The following is a 7,992-nucleotide window of genomic DNA, read 5'->3' as shown; positions in this document are numbered from 1 at the left end:
TCCCCCTCTCCCCCTCTCCCCCTCTCCCTCTCTCCTCCTCTCCCTCTCGCCCCCCCCTCTCTCAGGCTCACACACACATCCTCCCCCCCAGCACAAAAGAAAAGTGCTAAAAGCAATGGCAGAGAGAACTATCCTTCCTGTTTGAAAGCTAGTTTTCTATTTTGTTTTAAATTGATTTGGATTAGTGGTTACAACAGGAATATAATGCCAGTTGTTTTCTGTGTCACTCAAACAATGTTTCAGTGTATTACAGGGAAAATGTGATCCACGGACTGGAAGCTGTCTGTAATGTGACCTGATAAAGGCTCTCCCTGGGTCTCTTCTTTATTTTTAAGATTTATTTGTTGGTTGGTTGGTTGGTTGGTTGGTTGTGCGTGTGTGTGTGTGTGTGTGTGTCTGTATGTGTGTGTATGTGTGTGCATGCAGGTATATAAACATAGATGATGCCTGCAGAGGCCAGAAGAGGGTCTTGAATTCTCTAGAGCTAGAGTTACAGACATTTGCAAGCCACCTGGCATGGATTCTGGGAACCAAACTATGGTCTTTTGAAACACTGAATAACAAGTAACCACTGAGCCATAGTTTTCTGACCTCTTTCTGGCCATTCTCTCTCTCTTTCTCTCTGTTCTCTCTCTTTCTCTCTCTCTCCCCTCCAACCCTCCCTCCCTCTTCCCTTCTCTGTCTCAGACATGATATTTTTACATAGCTCTGGCTGTTCTTTATGTAGACCACTCTGGCCTTGAACAGCCTGCCTCTGTCTCCTGGGTACTGGGATTAAAGGTGTGCACCCCTATGCCCAGCTTCTCTGACCATTCTTAACACCATGTCTTTGTCCACCTTTCGACTGATTACATGGTGAATGGGCCTTTTTCTTTTTTAGTTGGTGTATACTCATTGTACACAGTACTGGTCTTCATAAGGACATTTCCACATGTCTGTACAATTTACTTATATTTTTCCCCTCATTCCCCATTCTCTCCATCTTCCACTAATCTCCTCCATCCCACCAATTTTCTATCTACTTCCATATCCTAGATTACATAAATTCTTAACTATACCAATGACTGAGTGAAAACATGGCTTTGTCTTCCTGGGGTGAACTTAATCATCTTAATATGATAATTTCAAATTGCATCAATTTTTTTCCAGTAAGCAAAATCATTGCATTTTTCTCCATGGCTGCATAAAGTTCCATTGTGTATATATAATGCATTTTCTTTATCCCTTCCCCTGTTAATGGACACCTAGGTGATCCCATAACTTATCTATTGTAAGTAGTGCTGCAATAAAAACTGGTGTGCATTATTCCTGTGATCCACTGACCTAGAGTCCCTCAGAGGTTAATCTGGGTCACACAGTAGATCCATTTTTAATTTTTGAGTGACTTCTATACTGATTTCCCTAGAAATATTTGATTTCCTAGACAAGTTTGCACCCCTATCACCAGTACATAGGAGTTTGCTCTTCTCTGCATCCTTACCTGCATTTAGTGTCATTTGTTTTCCTCTTTTTTAATTAAGGTATTTCTTTACTTTACATCTCCTATGTCCTCTCCTCCAAGTCCCTCCCTCTCATCCCCCCGAACCTATGCCCCCTCCCCTTCTGCAAAAAGGGGAGGTTGCCCATGAGTATAAACCAGGCTTGGCACTTCAAGTGGCAGTAGGAGTAGGCACATCGTTTGAGACCAGACAAGGCAGCCCAGCTAGGGAAAAGGGATCTAATGGCCTCCTGTGGATATCAACCAGCCCTGGCATCACCAAGTTGAGGTAAGACTATGTGCATCTTCTCCTATTGTGACTAGGCAAGGAAGCCCAGCTAGGGAGAAGGGATCTAAAGGCAGACAGCACAGCCTTGCTACTGATGTAGGAGTCCCACAGGAAGACCCAGCTGCACAGCTGTTACATATGTGCAAAGGGCCTAGGTCTATTCCATGTATGCTTTCTGGTTGGCAGTTCAGTCTCTGTGAGCCCCTATGGGCCCAGGTTAGTTGACTCTATAGATTTTCTTGTAGTGTCCTTGACCTCTTTGGCTCCTTCCTTCCTTCCTTCCTTCCTTCCTTCCTTCCTTCCTTCCTTCCTTCCTTCCTCTCTTCCACAGGATTCTCCAAGCTCTACTTAATGTTTGGCTGTGGGCCTCAGCATCTGTTTCCATCCATTGCTGGGTGAGGCCTCTCTGATACGGTTATGCTAGGCTCCCTTGTGAAAGTATAGCAGGAATATCAGAATATCATTACTAGTGTCAGGGGTGGGCTCCCTCTTGTGGCATGGGACTCAAGTTGAGCCATTCATTGATCAGCCATTCCCTCAAATTCTGCTCCATTTTCAACTTCTGCACATCTTATAGAAAGAACAAATGGTGGGTCTAAGTTTTTGTGGCTGGGTTGGTATACAAATCCGTCCATTGGAAGTCTTTTCAGGTTACCGGAGATGGCCATTTCAGGCTCTGTATGTCCCGTTGCTAGGAGTCTTAGCTAGGGTCACCCTCATGGATTCCTGGGAGTTTCCTTTGTTCTAGGTTTCTTGCTCCCTCCAAAGATGCCTACCCCCAAATCCAGTTGTCTCTCCCAATACTCTCTACCTCCCCTCCCCCACCTCAGAGTCAGTTTTCATAATGACTGCCAATCTTACTAGAGTGACTTAGATTTTAATGTCATTTCACTTTGCATTTTCCTGATGGCTAGTGGTGTTGAAGATTTTAAAATAAATTGGCCATGCATATTTCATCTTTAAATAAATATCTGTTTATTTATTTAATTAACTGACTTGTTCATTACGTTGCTTGATTTCTTGGCTTTTAGGGTTTTTCAGCTCTTTACATATTTTAGATACCCATACTCAGTGAGCTATGTAGTGTGATGGTTTGAATATACTTGGCCCATAGAAAGTGGCACTATTAGGAGGTGTGGCCTTACTGAAGTAGGTGCAGCCTTGTTGGAGGAAGTGTTTCATGTAGTGGTGGACTTTGAGGTTCTTTGCTTAAGCTCCACCCAGGGCAGAAGAGACCCCCATTGACCCTATTCCCAGCTGTCCTTGGATCAAGATGTAGAACTCTTGGCTCCTCCAGCACCAATTCAGTCTGCATGATGCCAGGCTTCCCACCATGATGATAATGGATTGAACCTCCGAAACTGGTACCCATGAAACATTTTCCTTTATAATAGTTGTTTTGGTCATAGTGTCTCTTCACAGCAATAAAACACAAACTTAAGCTAAGGCATATGGATAGGAAAGTTTTACCCCCACAGTGTAGGGTGTGTCTTCATTTGATTGGCCCATTTCCTGCTTCTCTGATGGAATGCCACAAATTGATAAATAATATTGTGTATTTCCTTGAAGGTTGTACAGACTAATGAATTCAAGACTGGGTATATGTTGAGGACTCTCTTGTGTGTGGAAACATTAGAGAAGATGTTGCATAGAGAGGAGAGAGAGAGATTGTCTTCATAACTACCCCACTACAATGTTCCTACAGTCTGGTCACCTTTCAAACACCTTCATGGGTTCTAATGGAACATCCAAACCACAGAGGATAGGACCAACATCGTGGTCAGAATGCTTCCCACACAAATTTCCTGAAGTACTGTAAGAGGAGCTTCCTTAAGATGATCAGTCTTTAACTGTATCTGACCTGGGGATGAATTTCTTTTTCCTTTCCAAGGTTGCTCTTGTTTTCCTGATGCCCACTCTCTGCAATGGTATTTTGCATATTTGAGCTGCTGTCTTCCGAAGTCCTCCTCACTTCAGCCTACCGAAGCATCCCATCCCATACTGGCTTCTGAAGGTCCACACTAAGAGTTAACAACAGTCTCTTGCATCTTGTAAACCACCTCTCTTCAATGGCCAGACCACACAGCAATTCCTTTCTTCACAGTATCTTCTCCTCATGCCTTTCTTAATTCTCCAGATCTAGTCTCAGAATGTCATGTCCACATCCACAGGAGCCAATTAGGTGGAAAAGTTCTACCATGTGGCTCGATTCCCAGCACTCTCTGAACTTACTGAAACCAAAGGCCTCGGCTGGCAAGAAACTGTGCTGGGATGAGGTGTTTTCTTTGGCCTGCTGGCTAACGAGGGCGTAACCAATTTCTGAGAGGATAGACTAGGAAGTCTTCACTGCAGCCAACTGACTGTCCTGGCACATAGCCTGACTTTGTCCCAAATGCTGGTGAAGGGTCTGTGATTGCACTTTCCTGTCCCTATACCTGGGCCAATTTTCTCCATGCTCAATCATGACAGCACCATCTTTATTGCATACTTAATCCATATGCTAAGAAATTATATGGGGATCAAATGCTCATTGGCATTAGACAATAACTCCCAATTGTTCTCAATGGAAGGATTTTATCTGAAAATAAGTGCTGATTTACATGAATTTGCATCTAAAATGCAAATCACAGAGGCTCCCAATGGGGAGCCAAAGGAAATTTGAAGGCAGCTAGTCTCCTCCTTTATTTAAAAAGTGAAGGTTCCATTTGGGCTTTAGGGTAGAAAAAAATAAAGCTATGTCCATAGGCAATAGCCTACACAAAATGTAAAGCAGCCTGCGGTGTGCACAGGGCCTCTTTATCTTGCCCCATGCTGTCTGGACTCCCCATCTTCCATCTGCGCCTGATTTACATGGCTCACTTCTCAATTGCCTGTCAGCACAACCCAGGGGGAGAGTCATGCTGGAGGAGGGGCTGATGCTTTTGCAAAGGAAACCAGAACACTGAGGCTAAGGCTAACAGGGACCACTGGGTAGTCTGGTCACTTTCTGCAGAGAGAACAGGTCAGTTGGACATCTATAAGTTCAACACTTAGACGAGCACCTTAGAAGAATCATAACTCCACTGGTGTATGGAATTATGATTGGTGTGGCTAAAGCAGGCATGATTATATTTGTGTGTATATTTGGACAAAGCCTCTATGCTGCTCTCAAATGTTCATGGCGAGTGAGAACATCCAGTGATTAGAATCTGATTTGTTGCCTTTATAACTGAAAAGAACACTCCATTCATATGGAGGTGTGACAGATGCAGTCACTGTTGCCTACCCAGACCTCTTCCTGCTGGCCCCTTTATAAATGGACCAAGGGTCAACCAAGACTTGCTGAACAACCCAGGAGGCAGAAAGTAGGGATTGTACTACCCCAGTCATCCCAGAGAGGCAGGGGAAGAGGAGACACCTTGGTCATTAGTCACAAGTTCTTCCATAGGAATAGAATACTGAAACTGAATTTTTAACAGACCTTGAATAACTGCATGTGGGCCTCAGACCAACAAGCACCATGAGAGAATCATGAGGGGCATCTGAATGACAGGGGGAGGAACCCACAACCCCTTTCTCCTCTCTGACCCCAAGTCTGCTCGATGGTAATAGGTTCTCTTCTTCCACAAAGTGTGACCCAGGCGATCTGATTCAGATCCTTGAGTTTGGCAGCAGGTGCTCTTATTGCTGTCGAGAGACACCATAACCAAGGCAACCTTTATAAAAGCAACCATTGAATTGAGACTGGCTTACAGTTTTAAAATTCAGTCCATTATCATCATGTTGGGAAGCACCGCATTCTGCAGGCAGACTTGGTGCTGGAGGAACCAAAAGTTCTATATCTTTCTCCCAAGGCATCCGGAAGGAGCATGTCACACTGGGAACAGCTTGAGCTTAGGAGACCTCACAGCTGGCATTTCCTCCAACAAGGCCACACCTCCTAATTGTGCCTGTCCCTATGAGCCAAGTATTTAAACATCTATGAGGGTCAAACCTATTCAAACCACCACACTACTTGAGCCATCATAGCCCCTTGATAGTTTTTTTGTAAAGGATAGCAGCTATATGCATGTGGATTGCTGTCTATATGCAGGTGAGGTTAGGCACAAGATATGAGAGCCTGTGATTGGGCAGTGGAAAAGGAAGGCTGGCTGAGAATTTTAGAGACAGAGAGACAGAGAAATGGATGGAGAGGAAGAGATAAGATGGAACCTATAGGAGAGGAAGAAGAGCCAGAACCACACAGTCCAGGGAGCCGTAAGTATTGGGGATTTCTTAGATGATTAAATAATAAGAAAGGTGCATTTGTCCCATCTAGGTGTGTAGCTTGTGCTTATATCAATTGAGTTTTGAGTTTATTGTGCAGGCATTTTGTGGGTTGAGAATTTACTAATATAAATCTGACTGATAAATTACAAGCCTCTAGAGTTTTGATTTTTACCTGGGATTTGTGAAAGCTAACCACAGGGGACAGATGGCTAGGAATGTGATCAGGATCTACAGCAAGAGAACCTCTAGATGGGTGGTCACTGCAGATGGTTGGTCACTGCATGGGACTAGTCATGGAGGTGGTGAAACCACCCAGGCCAGAGAGTAGCCAGTGCTAATACGGGATGGTGCATCTTTTAAATATTTCACACAACATATGCACATGCCCAGGAGCCAGGAGAGTCCCTATTCCTCCTCACATATTCTCTCTGATACTCCCCTCTAAGCAACAAGTCCTTTGCTTTTACTCTGATTTACAACTTCTAGGGGTTGTTTCCTGCTTAAGTTAATTTACAATTCCACTGACTTGAGCGAATTTGAGCCTTTCAGGTGTTTATAAATCATTTAGACTTTCACTTCTCTGGAATTACTATTCAAAACTCCACCCCTTCGTCTTTGAAGTTGTTTGTCTTTCCTGGTACAGTTGTAAAAGGTCTTAATGTGCTGGAAGTCTGCCATCCTCACCCTGAGATCAGGGACGACCTGGACAGCAGCCTTTGCTGTGTGCAACTCCAGCCTAGCGCTCTGCGTCTTATTCTTCTGTAGCAGGTAAAGTCTCCACATTGCAGGGGCACTGAAGGACACATTAGACTTACAGAACTCTTTACCACACAAGTTAATTTACTCTAAGCTGGCATTGTTTTTTTATTTCATGTACAAATATTTAGACTAATACTGTTTTGATGTTACCTGTTGTTAAAGCCTCCAGACCTCGAGAGAGAGAAGTATTCATTTGCTTCCAACCTGCCTCCCCCTGAGTATCGACACTGCATTGAACCCGGAGGGAATCTCCCAAAGGCTGTCGTCTGCGTAGCCCCTGTGCTCATCCTGGCCTACCCTTTCATGACCTCCTCAAAATGAGTTCTGTGTGTTTGTCCAGAAAAGATTACAGATCTGAGGGTAGGAGCCAGGGTTCTGGGACATAGCCCACAGCAGCTCTTACCTGAAAGGGGGGAGGGGGGTTCCTCCTCTTCAGCTGCAAGTGGCTCACACTAGTGGATTTAAGCAGTCAGAAGCAATTTTAAAAGTTTTTGATTTCTTCAGTATTATCCAGAGCTTCCTTGAGGCTTAAAGTGCAGATTCGAAATACAACAAAGGGTTGTGGAGAGCAGGCTATGGCCTGCTCTAAGTTGCTACCTACGGTGTCCTAGGCGGACTCTCTTCTCTGAGTTAAGTGCAAATGCAGAGGATGTGAAGGCCCCAGCACCTGTGCAGCACCATCCAGGAAGCATGGACAGAGTGTGTATTCCCACATATAAGAGCAGCAACTAGAAATGTATCAAAGTAGATGGGACTGTATAGCCATACCCAAACCATATAAGACTAAGAACTCACCAAATACCAGACTGAAGAAGGGTGTGGCACCCTATACCCTGTAAAAACAGTTGACATGCTGATGCTCCATCCTCATCAACCTATCATCTGGCCATCCCATAGGTGCATCCAGGAATTGGCTGGCACAGAGCTCCTGATGGTCTGTCCCAGGACTTCATTAAGCATGGTTCCCATTGCTAAGCAACAGAAGTGCTGGAACTGGCATCAGTCATCTGTCATCCAGCAGCCCAGGTCATATGCCTCACCTCTACAGGCCTCTAGGTTTGTTTGTTTGTTTGTTTGTTTGTTTGTTTGTTTGTTTGTTTTAACTCAGTTCAACCCTGCTGCAGTGTGGTTTGTGAGTCTGCAACCCCAGCTCTCCAACTGGATCAGTATATAACCACCCTCAGGGAGTCCTACCTCAGTGTCATCTCTCTCTCTCTCT

The sequence above is a fragment of the Mus caroli genome, chromosome 13 (genome assembly GCF_900094665.2).
Source record: "Mus caroli chromosome 13, CAROLI_EIJ_v1.1, whole genome shotgun sequence".
NCBI classification, from domain to species: Eukaryota; Metazoa; Chordata; class Mammalia; order Rodentia; family Muridae; genus Mus; species Mus caroli.
This window is presented reverse-complemented; position numbering follows the sequence as displayed.